This window comes from Saimiri boliviensis, chromosome 12 (assembly GCF_048565385.1).
Source record: "Saimiri boliviensis isolate mSaiBol1 chromosome 12, mSaiBol1.pri, whole genome shotgun sequence".
Taxonomy (NCBI): Eukaryota; Metazoa; Chordata; class Mammalia; order Primates; family Cebidae; genus Saimiri; species Saimiri boliviensis.
The window spans coordinates 65,150,287-65,165,376 of record NC_133460.1 but is presented as its reverse complement, the minus strand read 5'-3'; positions in this window follow the sequence as shown (position 1 = coordinate 65,165,376).

Here is a 15,090-nt window from a genome sequence, read left to right as displayed (position 1 = left end):
CAAAAAACAAACAAAAACCAAAACCCGGTGTGGTGGCTCATCCCTGTAATCTCAGCACTTTGGGAGGCCGAGTTGAATGGATCACCTGAGGTCAGGACTTCAAGACCAGCCTGACCAACATGCAGAAACCCCACCTCTACTAAAAAGACAAAATTAGGCAAGCATGGTGGCATGTGCCTGTAATCGCAGCTACTTGGGAGGTTGAGGCAGAAGAATTGCTTCAACCTGGGAAGCAGAGGTTGCAGTGAGCTGAGATTGCACTCCAGCATGGACAATGAGAAGTAAACTCTGTCTCAAAAAAAATAATAATAATCAGATAGGCATAGGCTCTGCGTGTCGGTGGGATTTGAACCCCTGTGCCTTGGGCGAGGGAGACACTTGGAGAGAAAAGCTGAGTCCCAGGCTTTGGGACCTCGGGAGACCGAAACCTTTCCAGCGGGTTATTGGGTTAGGTCGGGGAAGCAGTGCGCCGAGGCCTCCCGCCAGGGTCCTGGAAACAAAGGCCAAGTGTTTGCTCTGTGGCTGAAGGGACAATGGCCCTGAGGATCTGTCACACAAAAAAAAAAAAAGAAAGAAAAAGAAAAAGGAATACAGGAGAAACTTATAAATTGTGTCTTTTTTTAAATTTTAGGTTTTGGCCGGGCATGGTTGTTCACACCTGTGATTCCAATCTTTGCACTTTGAGAGACTGAGATGGGCAGATCACCTGAGGTCAGGAGTTTGAGGACAGCCAGGCCAACATGGTGAAACCCCAGCTCTATTAAAAGTACAAAAATTAGCTGGGAATTGTCCCATGGGCCTATAATCTCAGCTACTTGGGAGAATGAGACAGAAGAATGGCTTGAACCCAGGAGGCGAAGGTTGCAGTGAGGTGAGATCACACCACTGCACTGCAGCCTGGGTAGAGTTTAAAAAAAAGAAGAAAATTAGGTTTTGTAGACACAGGAGTCTCCCAGTGTTGTCCAGGTTGGTCTCAAACCTCTGAACTTAAATGATCCTATCACATCAGGATTACACGTGTGAGCACTCACCCAGCCAACAAACTTGGAGAGTGAAAGAGGTTTAAAAGACATAACAATGCTGGGGAACAGTTATGGGCTAGAGATGCATACTAGGATGGCTCTACTCTAAAACACAAAGAGGCCAGGTGTGGTGGCTCACACCTGTAACACCAAACACTTTGGGAGGCCGAGAAGGGAGGATCGCTTGTGCCCAGGAGTTTGGGACCAGCCTGGCAACATAGTAAGACCCTGTCTCTACAAGAAAAAACAAACTTTTTTTAAATTAGCCCAGAATGGTGGTGCACACCTATAGTCCCAGCTACTCAGGAGGCTGAGGGGAAATGATCACTTGAGCCCAAGAGGTCAAGGCTGCAGTGAGCCATGATCAGACCACTGCACTCCAGCCTGGGTGACTGAGCAAGAACCTGCCTCAAAAAAAAAGACGAACAGAAAGAAGCAATTACTGTGAACGTCAGGGTTGCGGAACACTTCTGGAGAGAAGGGAGGGGCTCACATTGTGCCCATCTCCAGCCCCTTCTGGAAGTCCAGAGTCTAGTGGGGAAGACAGCAGCACAAGTGGAGATTCAGGCCACAGCACCAGGAAGTTCCCTTCCACCTTCCCGCCTCCTTGCCCTTTCCTTTGGGGAACGGGAGCATGATTGTCGTTCTTCTTTGCCTTTCTAACTAGATCGAGTTTCTGATGGGAGAATTCATATACAGGATGTATAGCATCAACACCAACAGCCAGCTAGAATTGATGGCTTTGTTGATACCCCAGCCAGGCACATCCCCGATTCCTCTGGTAAGTACATCTGGATGTTGCTGCTGTCCAGGATTCTCAGCCACATGCTCGGTGCCCGCTCCTAGATTCTAGAAATCCCCTGACATTGCCCCCAAAAGGAGAGACACTCATTCACAATTCTGCACTGATATTGTCTCTATGCAGAGCTCCTGCCTCAGCCTCCCAAGTAGCTGGAGTTACGGGCACCTGCAACCATGCCTGGCTAATTTTGTATTTTTAGTGGAGACAGGATTTCACCGTATTGGTCAGACTGGTCTTGAACTCCTGGTCTCAAGTGATCTGCTCACCTGGGCTCCTAAAATGCTGGCATTACAGGCATGAGCCACCACACCTGGCTATTTCTGTGTCACCCCCTAGGCCAGCCTCTGCATGTTTGGGCTTGATGAGGCTGCGGCTGTCCAGCTGGCTGCCTGTCATCTTTAGTCTCTGTGTCTCCTCGATCCTTCTCAGCTGCCCATACATTCATTTCCTTTTTTTTTTCTTTTTTCTTTTTTTTTTCCCCTTGAGATGAAGTTTTGCTCTGTCACCCAGACTGGAATGCAATGGCATGATCTCGGCTCATTGCAACCTCCGCCTCCCATGTTCAAGCAATTTTCCTGCCTCAGCCACCCAAGTAGCTGGGACTACAGACACGTGCCACCAAGCTGGGCTAATTTTTGTATTTTTATTAAGATAGGGTTTCATCATGTTGGTCAGGCTGGTCTCAAACTCCTGACCCCGGTGATCTACCCACCTCAACCTCCCAAAGTGCTGGGATTACAGGCATAAGCCACAGCGCGCGGCCTCAGTTTTTAAACTCAGCCTGAGTGGGCTTCTCTCACTAGCAGCTAAGAGCTCTGACTCCTACAGCCTTCTCCCACCCAGCAGGAACTGTTTGGATGTTTCTGGATCTAAAATTCAAGTGTCTAAGCCTACCAGTAGTTGCAAGTGCAGATGGTCACAAAACTTTTTGACTTTACAATGGCACAAAAATGATCACATTCAGTAGAAACTATGCTTCCAGTACCGATACAATCTGTCTTTCACTGTTAGCATAGTGTTCAATAAATTGCATGAGGGCCAGGTGCAGTGGCTCATGCCCTTAATCCCAGTACTTCAGAAGCCTGAGGTGGGAGGATCGCTGGAACCCAGGAGTTTGAGAGCAGCCTGGGAACATAGTGACACCTGGTCTCTATAAAAAAGATAACAATTAGCCACGTGCAATTGTGTGCACCTGTAGTCCCATCTACTTGGGAGGCCGAGGCAGGAGGGATCACTTGAGTCCAGGAGATTGAGGCTGCAGTGAGCTATAATCATGCCATTGCACTCCAGCCTGGGTAACAAAGCAGGACCTCATCTCTTAAAAAATAAAAAAATTTAGGCCGGGCGCGGTGGCTCAAGCCTGTAATCCCAGCACTTTGGGAGGGCGAGGCGGGTGGATCACGAGGTCAAGGGATCGAGACCATCCTGGTCAACATGGTGAAACCCCGTCTCTACTAAAAAATACAAAACAACTAGCTGGGCATGGTGGCACGTGCCTGTAATCCCAGCTACTTAGGAGGCTGAGGCAGGAGAATTGCCTGAGCCCAGGAGGTGGAGGTTGCGGTGAGCCGAGATCGCGCCATTGCACTCCAGCCTGGGTAACAAGAGCGAAACTCCGTCTCAAAAAAATTAAAAAAGTAAAAGAAAATAAAAAAAATAAAAAATTTAGGCCAGGCATGGTGGCTTATGCCTGTAATCACAGCACTTTGGGAGGCTGAGGTGGATCACGACAAGGTCAGGAGCTCAAGACCAGCATGACCAACACGGTGAAACCCCATCTCTACTCAAAATACAAAAATTAGCTGGGTGTGGTGGCATGCACCTGTAATCCCAACTCCGGAGGCTGAGGCAGGAGAATTGCTTAGAACCTGGGAGGTAGAAGTAGCGGTGAGCCGAGATTGCACCATTGTACTCTAGCCTGGGAGACAGAGAAAGACTCGGTCTCATAATAAATAATTAAATAAAAATTTAAAGGTAGGTAAACTATTGCTTCATGAGGACAGCATTTCTGTTTGGGATGATGAGAAAGTTTAGAAACAGATGGTGGTGATGGTTGCACAATATTGTGAATCTACCAAACGCCATTGAATTGTACACTTAAAGGTGGTACCTTTATCCAAGTTTATTATCTATTTCTACAAACATTCACAAAGGCTGGACTCCTGAAATGTCAAAGTCATGATCCAAGGTGGGAAGGGTGAGTGGGTTTTGTTCTTTTAGTACTGCTCGGTTTGTTCTCAACCTAAAGTCGGCCGGGCTAACATCCAATGCTTGGTAGGGTAGGTGTATTACATGCATTTGCGGGCCAGGTATGGTGGCTCACACATGTAATCCCTGCACTTTGGGAGGCTGAGGTGGGCAGATTGCCTAAGCTCAGGAGCTCAAGACCAGCCTGGGCAACATGGTGAAACCCTGTCTCTACTAAAAATACAAAAATTAGCTAGGTGTGGCAGGGTGCCTGTAGTGCCAGCTACCCGGTAGGCTGAGGCAGGAGAATCGCTTGAACTCGGGAGGCAGAGGTTGCAGGCAGTGAGCCAAGATTGCATTACTGCACTGCAGCCCGGGCAACAGAGCCAGACTCCACCTCCAAAAATAAAAATAAAAATAAATAGGACAAGTACGGTGGCTCACACCTGTAATCCCAGCACTTTCGGAGACTGATATAGGCAGACTACCTGAGGTCAAAAGGTCGTGACCAGCCTGGCCAACATGGTGAAACCCAATCTCTACTAAAAATACAAAATTTACCCAGTGCTCACGCCTGTAATACCAGCCACTCGGGAGGCTGAGGCAGGAGAATCACTGGAACCTGATAGGCAGAGGTTGCAGTGAGCCAAGACTGCACCACTGCACTCCAGCCTGGATGACAGTGTGAGACTCTGTCTCAAAAAATAAATAAATGCATTTTCAACTTAGTATATTTTCACTTCCCCCACCCCCAACCAGAGACAGGATCTCTGTGTTGCCCAGGCTGATCTTGAACTCCTGGGATCAAGCAATCTTCCCACATTGACCTCCCAAAGTGCTGGGATTACAGACGTGAGCTACTGCACTTGGCTGCTATTACCCATTTATAATATATTTATGGGTACATGACCCCATCATGAGTCAAGGAGCATCTGTAATCATGCTGAAAATGGGGGTAGCTTGTGTGATGATATGGGGGAGTGTCACAAAAGGGGACCAGGGCCTGCAGGGGGACACCACAGGCTGCCTCTGGCTCAAACCCAGGGCTCCTTTCTCTGTGTCTCCTGCTGCAGGACAGACCCCAGGCTCGCAGCTCTGCAAATCCACACTGTCTGCACTGCAGGACTGCAAATCCACAGCTGGGGGTTGTGGGTGATGTTGGAGCAGGAGCAGGGCAGGGGGGACACATCAGGGGTTGCACCTGCAGTCACATTGGCAGAGCAAGTTCGTTTTTGTTTTTGTTTCTTTTTTTTTTTTTTTGAAATGGAGTTTCGCTCTTGTAGCCAAGGCCGGATTGCAATGGCATGACCTCGGCTCACCGCAACCTCAGCATCCCATATTCAAGGGATTCTCCCCCATCACCCTCCTGAATAGCCGGGATTACAGGCATGCACTAGCACGCCTGGATGATTTTGTATTTTTAGTAGAGATGGGGTTGCACCATGTTGGCCAGCGGGTCTCAAATTCCTGACCTCGAATGGTCCACCTGCCTCTGCCTCCCAAACTGCTGGAATTACAGGCGTGAGCCACTGCACCTGGCCCTGGTTTCCCTGTCCTCCCTGCTGGCTCTGTACAGCCTCAGCTTCTCTTCCTCCGACCCCTAGGTGATGATGAGCAACCCCCACTCCCTGAGGTTCTAGGCCACCTTCCATGAGAGCTGTTACAAGTTACATGGGAACATCAAGTACAATCTGGTGAGCCATGTCCCCACCAAACCTCACCGCATGTCCCCCGAGAGTTCACTCTTTCTTCTTCCCTTACCAGCTTAAAGAGCTGAGGAATTTCCAGACAACACAGCCCCTATCCCTGCCCCGTGGTCTCAGTGGTCAATGGGAAATGAGCTGGTTTCAGTCACCACCCTCTCACTCATCATCAAGAAAAATTCCGTCAACCATACATGGATTGTGTTTTCAGGAGTGCTGGGCTTCACCCACGGTTCTGAGTAACATGCTAAAAGAGGAAAAAAGATTTGCTGCTCAGGAATAGAGACGGAAACACAGACACACAGACAAACACACACACACAAAAACACACGCAGTGACACAAAAAACACCCAAACACACGATGCACACACAACTGCTCGTTTTCAGCAAAATACTTAGTGGTATGAGGTGGGCTTTGAACCCGTCCATGCTCAAAAGGAAGACACAACTTTCGCAATTTCACCCGTCTATTCTCGTATGAAATGTGAATAATTCTTTCATACATGGCTCATGATGACAGGGACTACTCTCATTACACCCTCAGAGGCAGACAAGAGGACTGCAAAGGACTCAGGTGTCGTACCTGCTGACTGAAGAGGACTCTCATTTCCCCTCGAACCCAAAGTCACAGCAAAAGTAGCTTTCTCTTTGAAGAGCACACAACTTTTTCAAAATACACAGCTAAAACGGTCCCCGCTTAAAACACTAAAAGCTGCAATCGGATTAGCTGTGTATTCTGAAAAACTTGTCTAGCATTCAAAGCACGGACAGTTTTAGCTGTGTATTTTCAAAAAGGTGTCTCTACCTGCCATAGCTCATGAAGTCAAAACGAGTGATCTGTGTCCCCTTGAGCTGAGCATTCTTTTAGTAAGAAAGGATTAAGTTCTATTTGAATTCTGGAAAACTGCTTCTCATCTTGTCAATCAACTGTCAGTTTTTGGTGTTAATTTCTAGGAGAGGTAATAGAGTCAATCCAAAACCAAAGGTGTATTTAAATCCAGAATGAGAAGGCAAATCAAGAAAGCAGGCACTGAGCTGGAAGAGGGATCTTTTCCCAGTGGGCCTTAAGGCCCACATAAATTCCTGTGAAGGAATCGGGAAACAGAGACAGAAAGGGACTTGCCTAAGGCTTGTCACTTGAAAGTTTCTGGCAGACTGATTGGCAGAGGGCTGGAAATCAAATGGAAATCTTCGGACGTGTAATGGCACAGGGTGCACCGCCTCCCCCAGGCCCGATGTGACACTTCAATGGCTTAACGAGAGCTTAACCGGATTGATGTCAACATGAAAAGACATTAGATTCCATCGGACCTGTTTTTGTCCCATTGTCTCTAAGGAGAATGTGCCTGGTTCAAATTCTCACTTTGCTTCTCAACTGAGAGATGTGGCCTCAGTGGTCAATGGGATATGAGCTGGTTTCAGTCACCACCCTCTCACTCATCATCAAGAAAAATTCTTTCAACCATACATGGATTGTGTTTTCAGTAGTGCTGGGCTTCATCCACGGTTCTGAGTAACATGCTAAAAGAGAAAAAAAGATTTGCTGCTCAGGAATGGAGACAGAAACACAGACACACAGACACACACACACACACACAGACACAGTGACACAAAAAAACACCCAAACACAGGCCGCACACACAACTGCTCGTTTTCAGCAAAATACGTAGTGGTATGAGGTGGTCTTTGAACCCGTGCATGCTCCAAAGAAAGACACACCTTTCGCTATTTCACCCGTCTATTCTCGTAGAAAATGTGAATAATTCTTTCAGACATGGCTCATGATGACAGGGACCACTCTCATTTCACCCTCAGAGGCAGACAAGAGAACTGCAAAGGACTCAGGTGTCGTCCCTGCTGACTGAAGAGGACTACCATTTCCCCTCGAACCCAAAGTCACAGCAAAAGTAGCTATCTCTTTGAAGAGCACACAAGTTTTTCAAAATACACAGCTAAGGCGAGGACCGTTTTAGCTGTGTATTCTGAAAAACTTGTCTAGCCTTCAAAGCACGGACAGTTTTAGCTGTGTATTTTCAAAAAGTTGTCTCTACCTGCCATAGCTCATGAAGTCAAAACGAGTGATCTGTGTCCCCTTCAGTTGAGCATTCTTTTAGGAAGAAAAGATTAAGTTCTATTTGAATTCTCGAAAACTGCTTCTCATCTTGTCAATCAACTGTCAGTTTTGTGTGTTAATTTCTAGGAGAGGTAATAGAGTCAATCCAAAACCAAAGGTGTATTCAAGTCCAGATTGACAAGTCAAATCAAGAAAGCAGGCACTGAGCTGGAAGAGGGATCTTTTCCCAGTGGGCCTTAAGGCCCACATAAATCCCTGTGAATTAATCGAGAAACAGAGACAGAAAGGGACTCGCCTAAGGCTTGTCACTTGAAAGTGCCTGGCAGACTGACTGGCAGAGGGCTGGAAATCAAATGGAAATCTTCGGACGTGTAATTTCACAGGGTGCACCGCCTCCCCTAGGCCCAATGTTCAAATTCTCACTTTGCTTCTCACCTGAGAGATGTGGCTTCAGTGGTAAATAGGAAATGAGCTGGTTTCAGTCACCACCCTCTCACTCATCATCAAGAAAAATTCCTTCAACCATACATGGATTGTGTTTTCATGAGTGCTGGGCTTCATCCACGGTTCTGAGTAACATGCTAAAAGAGGAAGAAAGATTTGCTCCTCAGGAATGGAGACAGAAACACAGACACACAGACACATACACACACACACACACACACAGTGACACAAAAAACACCCAAACACAGGCCGCACACACAACTGCTCGTGTTCAGCCAAATACTTAGTGGTATGAGGTGGGCTTTGAACCCGTCCATGCTCCAAAGGAAGACACACCTTTCGCTATTTCACCCGTCTATTGTCGTAGGAAATGTGAATAATTCTTTCAGACATGGCTCATGATGACAGGGACCACTCTCATTTCACCCTCAGAGGCAGACAAGAGGACTGCAAAGGACACAGGTGTCATCCCTGCTGACCGAAGAGGACTCCCATTTCCCCTCGAACCCAAAGTCACAGCAAAAGTAGCTTTCTCTTTGAAGAGGACACAACTTTTTCAAAATACACAGCTAAAACGGTCCCCGCTTTAAAGCACTTAAAGCGGGGACCGTTTTAGCTGTGTATTCTGAAAAACTTGTCTAGCCTTCAAAGCACGGACAGTTTTAGCTGTGTATTTTCAAAAAGTTGTCTCTGCGTGCCATAGCTCATGAAGTCACAACGAGTGATCTGTGTCCCCTTGAGTTGAGCATCCTTTTAGTAAGAAAGAATTAAGTTCTATTTGAATTCTGGTAAACTGCTTCTCATCTTGTCAATCAACTGTCAGTTTTGTGTGTTAATTTCTAGGAGAGGTAATAGAGTCAATCCAAAACCAAAGGTGTATTCAAGTCCAGATTGACAAGTCAAATCAAGAGAGCAGGCACTGAGCTGGAAGAGGGATCTCTTCCCAGTGGGCCTTAAGGCCCACATAAATCCCTGTGAAGGAATCGGGAAACAGAGAAAGAAAGGGACTCGCCTAAGTCTTGTCACTTGAAAGTGCCTGGCAGACTGACTGGCAGAGGGCTAAAAATCAAATCCAAATCTTCGGACGTGTAATTCCACAGGGTGCACCGCCTCCCCCAGGCCCAATGTGACACTTCAATGGCTTAACGAGAGCTTGACGGGATTGATGTCAACATGAAAAGACATTAGATTCCATCGGACCTTTGTCCCATTGTCTCTAAGGAGAATGTGCCTGGTTCAAATTCTCACTTTGCTTCTCACCTGAGAGATGTGTCCTCAGTGGTCAATGGGAAATGAGCTGGTTTCAGTCACCACCCTCTTACTCATCATCAAGAAAAATTCCTTCAACCATACATGGATTGTGTTTTCATGAGTGCTGGGCTTCATCCATGGTTCTGAGTAACATGCTAAAAGAGGAAAAAAGATTTGCTGTTCAGGAATGGAGACAGAAACACAGACACACAGACGCACACACAGACACACACACACACACACACACACACATAGTGACACAAAAAACACCCAAACACAGGCCGCACACACAACTGCTAGTGTTCAGCAAAATACTTAGTGGTATGAGGTGCGCTTTGAACCCGTCCATGCTCCAAAGGAAGACACACCTTTCGCTATTTCACCCGTCTATTCTCATAGGAAATGTGAATAATTCTTTCAGACATGGCTCATAATGACAGGGACCACTCTCATTTCACCCTCAGAGGCAGACAAGAGTACTGCAAAGGACTCAGGTGTCGTCCCTGCTGACTGAAGAGGACTCCCATTTTCCCTCTGTGTCTCCTCGATCCTTCTCAGCTGCCCCATAAATTCATTTCCTTTTCTTTCTTTAATTTTTTTCTTGAGATGGAGTTTTGCTCTGTCACCCAGGCTGGAGTACAATGGCATCATCTCGGCTCATTGCAACCTCCACCTCTCATGTTCAAGCAATTTTCCTGCCTCAGCCCCCCAAGTAGCTGTGACTACAGACACCTGCCACCATGCCAGGCTAATTTTTGTATTTTTAGTAAGATAGGGTTTCATCATGTTGGTCAGGCTGTTCTCAAACTCCTGACCTCTGGTGATCCACCCACCTCGACCTCCCAAAGTGCTGGGATTACAGGCATAAGCCACAGTGCCCGGCCTAAGTTTTTCAACTCTGCCTGAGTGGGCTTCTCTCGCTAGCAGCTAAGAGTTCTGACTCCTACGGCCTTCTCCCACCGAGCAGGAACTGTTTGCATGTTTCTGGATCTAAAATCCAACTGTCTAGGCCTACCAGTAGTTGCAAGTGCAGATGGTCACCCACCTTTTTGACTTTACAATAGCACAAAAATGATCACATTCAGTAGAAACTCTGCTTCCAGTACCGATACAATCTGTCTGTTTTTCACTGTTAGCATAGTATTCAATGAATTGCATGAGGGCCAGGCACAGTGGCTCATGCCCTTAATCCCAGTACTTCAGAAGCCTAGAGGAGAAAATGTAGGCACACGGAAAGACACCAGGGTGGACACAGAGGAAAGACCACATGAGGACACAGGGAGGAGGTGGCCAACTGCACACCAAGGACGGAGGCCTCAGATGGAACCAACTTGTGGATACCTGATCTGGAACTTCCAGCCTCCAGAATCATGAGGAAAACACATTTCTGTTGTTGAAACTACTCAGTCTGTGATGCTCTGTTACGGCAGCTGAGCAGACACCACTTGAATCTGGGCTGGCCACAAAACCACCTTTGACCAACAGGGTAGAGTGGAGGTAAAGCTATGCCGGCTGTGAGCCTCAAGAGAAAATGTGGCTTTTGGCCTATTGCTTAGAACCCTCCCAAGCAGCCACATGAACAAGTCGGAGCTAGCTTTTTGGAGAATGGGAACCCATATTGAACAGAAAGCCATCCCAGCTTCAGACACACAGCTGCAGGCACATGAGAAAACCCAGCCAAGAAGAGAAGAACCACCCATCTGTGCCCAGTCCACATTACTGACCCGCATGACTGGGAACAAAATAAATAAATTCTTATAATTTCAAGCCACTCCGTTTTTAGCATTTTACAACAAAAGCTAATTTATACAGTCAGGTAAAAGCTTGCTTATTTGCCCTTGTAAGGGACAGTCACTTTCTCATTAATCATTTCCCGTTTTCAGTATCCTTCTCACCCACCCTCCAGCGTCCCAAGCACCAGATTTATAGGCAGAGGCATGAGAGCTGAAGCCCTCTGACTCTGGAGCAGGCGTCCCCAACCTGCGGCCCCCTGAGGCCATTTATCCAGCCCCCCCGCCGCACGTCAGGAAGGGGCACCTCTTTCATTGGTGGTCAGTGAGAGGAGCACAGTATGTGGCGGCCCTCCAACGGTCCGAGGGACAGTGAACTGGCCCCCTGTGTAAAAAGTCTGGGGATGCCTGCCCTGGAGGGATGCTATTAAGAGACCACCAGCCTTAGCAGAGCTCCTGAAGTCTGGACTCACCTAAGCAGCTTGGGGACAGTGAACCTGAAGACATCACTGATGAAGAGGCTGTGGGTCCCAGGAGGAAGGTAGAATGGAACAGCCGCCAGACGGTCCTCAGCAGTGGGCCCCACTGCCTCCCTTTTTCCATAGGAATGGCTCAGTCTCTGGAGCCTCCATGCCACTGCCTCCTTTCCTTTTAAACACTATTGCCTTGGTGTGCCTTAGAGGAAGGGAGAGGCTGGCTCTGGGTCCCATTTTATACTCTCAGCCACCAGCAGCAGGGCCAGGCATCAAAAGCTTGCTTTCCTAACAATGGGCGTGGGTGGGTGTGGATCCAGCCTGGCTCTCTCACCTGTGCCTCCTTATCACCCTGAGTACCCATTTAAGAGGCAGTCACAGGTGTTGTGGTGGAAGGGCAGGAGGGCAGCCCTGAGGACTCTTAGATGACCATGGGAAAGCACACACATTGAGCACCTAGTATGTGCCAGACACTTCCCAGTCATCCTAAGACCCCCGGCAAGCCAAATGTTGTTCCCATTTCACAGATGAGAAAACTAAAGCTCAGAGAAGTGAACTTGTCCAAGAGCACACAGCTGAGAAGTAAAAGCTAGGATTCAATTCCATCTCTCTGCCTCCAGAGCCCAGGCACTTTTCTTTTCTTTTCTTTTTTTTTTTTTTTTTTTTTTGAGATGAAGTCTCACTCTGTCACCCAGGCGGCAGTGCAGTGGTGTGATCTCGGCTTACTGCAACCTCTGCTTCCTAGATTCAAGTGATTCTCTCACCTCAGCCTCCCAAGTAGCTGGGATTGCAGGCAAATGCCACCACGCCCAGCTAATTTTTGTATGTTTAGGAGATGGGGTTTCCCCATGTTGGCCAGGCTGGTTTTGAACTCCTACCTCAGGTGATCCACCAGCCTTAGCCTCCCGAAGTGCTGAAATTACAGGCCTGAGCCACTGCACCCAGCCTCCCATGTACTTTTCAATCTATCATGTTGTCAACCTGGAGGAAGAACAGCACCCCCTCTTCTGCACACACAACTGCCAGCCCTTAGGTGGTTTTAAACCGGTGGGGAATCACAGCTGATATGCATGGGGCCTGGTGCTCTGGCTCTGGGTGAAAGCACAGACAGATGCTCAGGCTGCCTCCAACTCATAAGATCCCCAGCCTTTGGCCATAACCAGGGGCCACAGAGAAGAGCTAAAGTGAGGAACGGAGAGGAGGTGGTAGGGGGAGGCCCAAGGGCCCCTCCAGGGCAGGTCAGAAGCCCTGGGCCACAATGGAGACCCTGGAGTGATGCAGCTGTTGACAGCTGGTCACTGTGCGGTCTTGGGTAGGTAGGCTGCTTCCTTCTCTGTGTGTGAGAGGATGGGTGTGGTCCCCCCTCTGAGTCCCTTGTGTACCTCTGAAAACCTGTAAGGTTATCAGTAATTGCTTGCTTGCTTGCTCTTTTGAGACAAAGTTTCACTCTTGCTGCTCAGGCAGGAGTGCAGTGGCATGATCTAAGCTCACTGCAACCTCCATCTCTCGGGTTCCAGCGATTCCCCTGCCTCAGCCTCCCAAGTAGCTGGGACACACCCACATGCCCGACTAATTTTTGTACTTTTAGTAATGACGGGGTTTCAACAGGTTGGCAAAGCTAATCTTAAACTCCTGACCGCAGGTGGTCCACCTGCCTTGGCCTCCCAAAGTGCTGGGATTAAGGGTGTGAGCCAACATGCCTGGCCACTTATCAGTAATTTCAATCCCCATTACAAATCTCTGACCTGGGGCCACGTGCAGACATCATCTCCTTACATGAAGGAGCTCACTGACTTCCCTGGACCCCCTTGCCAGGTGGGTATTATTAGACTCTCCATTTTACAGAAGGGGAAGGAAGCTGAGGCTCCGAGAGGTGGCGATAGCAGCCCGAGGTCACACAGCAAGAGCAGAGCAGGGATTGCAGCCTCGATCTTGACTTATGGTTCCTAGAGTGTTTCTTGTGCACTGAGGACCCTCAACCCCACCATAATAATAATAATAAAAGAAGCATAACAAAAATCCCCTTGTGAGCTCAGGTGGCAAGACCCTTGCAGGCCATGGTCTTTGTCCCTCATTGCTGGCCTGATCTGGTGTTTGGTTTGGCATCTATGGAGGGTTGTGGCTCAGCTCTCTTACTGAACGGAGATGGCCTGCTGCTCACAGGTATTTTGGCATTTGGGTCTCAAAGCCAAGAAGATGCCCCTTCCATGCAGAGAGCATCCCTGACCACCCTTCCTGTCTGACCCCACCATTTCATTCATTGCCTTCACAACATTGCCCATGGTGCCAACCCTCACTTTGTCTTGTTAGAAGCCCAGGTGGGTAGACTTTGCCTGAGTTTTTTACCAAGATGCCCTTGTATCGAGTCCAGCTCCTGCACACAGTAGGAGCTCAATAAACACTTGTCAAATGAATGGGAAAAACAGACTGAGTGATATGTATAAAAGGGCCTAACGAGAGTGCCCAGCACATACTGTTATAAACATTTATAGAAGGAAGGATGCAGCCTGGCTGGGTGGACAGAACTTGGCTTTGGAGCCAGGAGACTATGGTTCCAATGCCTGCTCTGTCTCCTCTCCTCTGAGCCTTAATGTTTCCATCTGTAAAACAGGGTCAGGGAAGAGCTGATTGGGAAGTTTTCTTTTTGGCTGGAGATTTTACTCAGTACGGTTCTAGCTGTTTGCCTGGAGAGTCACCGTGTTCAGCCTGCAGGCTCCATAGCAGGCATTTTCCTCTTCTGGAGGTCTCACCTCCCATCAAGGAAGAGGTCCAGATTGCTGTCTGATGTCTGGTCTCTGGACTGAAGGCCATTTAGTGCAGGACTCACAAATGACCGTGGGGAAAGGCAGGGGCTATGCATGAGTGGCATGGGCAAGGTGTGAGTTGGGGGATACAAAAGGGAGTAGTAGTGAGGGCCGGGTGTGTGGCTCACACCTGTAATCCCAGCACTTTGGGAGGCTGAGGTGGGCAGATAACCTTAGGTCAGGAGTTCAAGACCAGCCTGATAACCTGAACAACATGGAGAAACCCAGCCTCTAATAAAAAATACAAAATTTAGCTGGATCTGGTGGCGGGCGCTTGTGGTCCCAGCTACTTAGGAGGCTAAGAAAGGAGAATCATTTGAACCTGGGATGTGGAGCCTGCAATGAGGCAAGATGGTGCCACTGCACTCCAACCTGGGTGACAGAAGCAGAGAGAAGGAGGGAGGGAAGGAAGGTGGGAGAAAGTGGGGGAGAGAGGGAGGGAGGAAAGGAGAAAGAAAAAAGAAAGAGAAAGAGAGAAAGAAAGAGAAACAGAGAGAAAGGAAGGAAGATAAGAGAAAAAAAGAAGAAAGCAAGCAAGCAAGCAAGCAAGAAAGAAACAAGAGAGAAAGAAAGGAAGAGAGAAAAGAGGAAGGAAGGAGG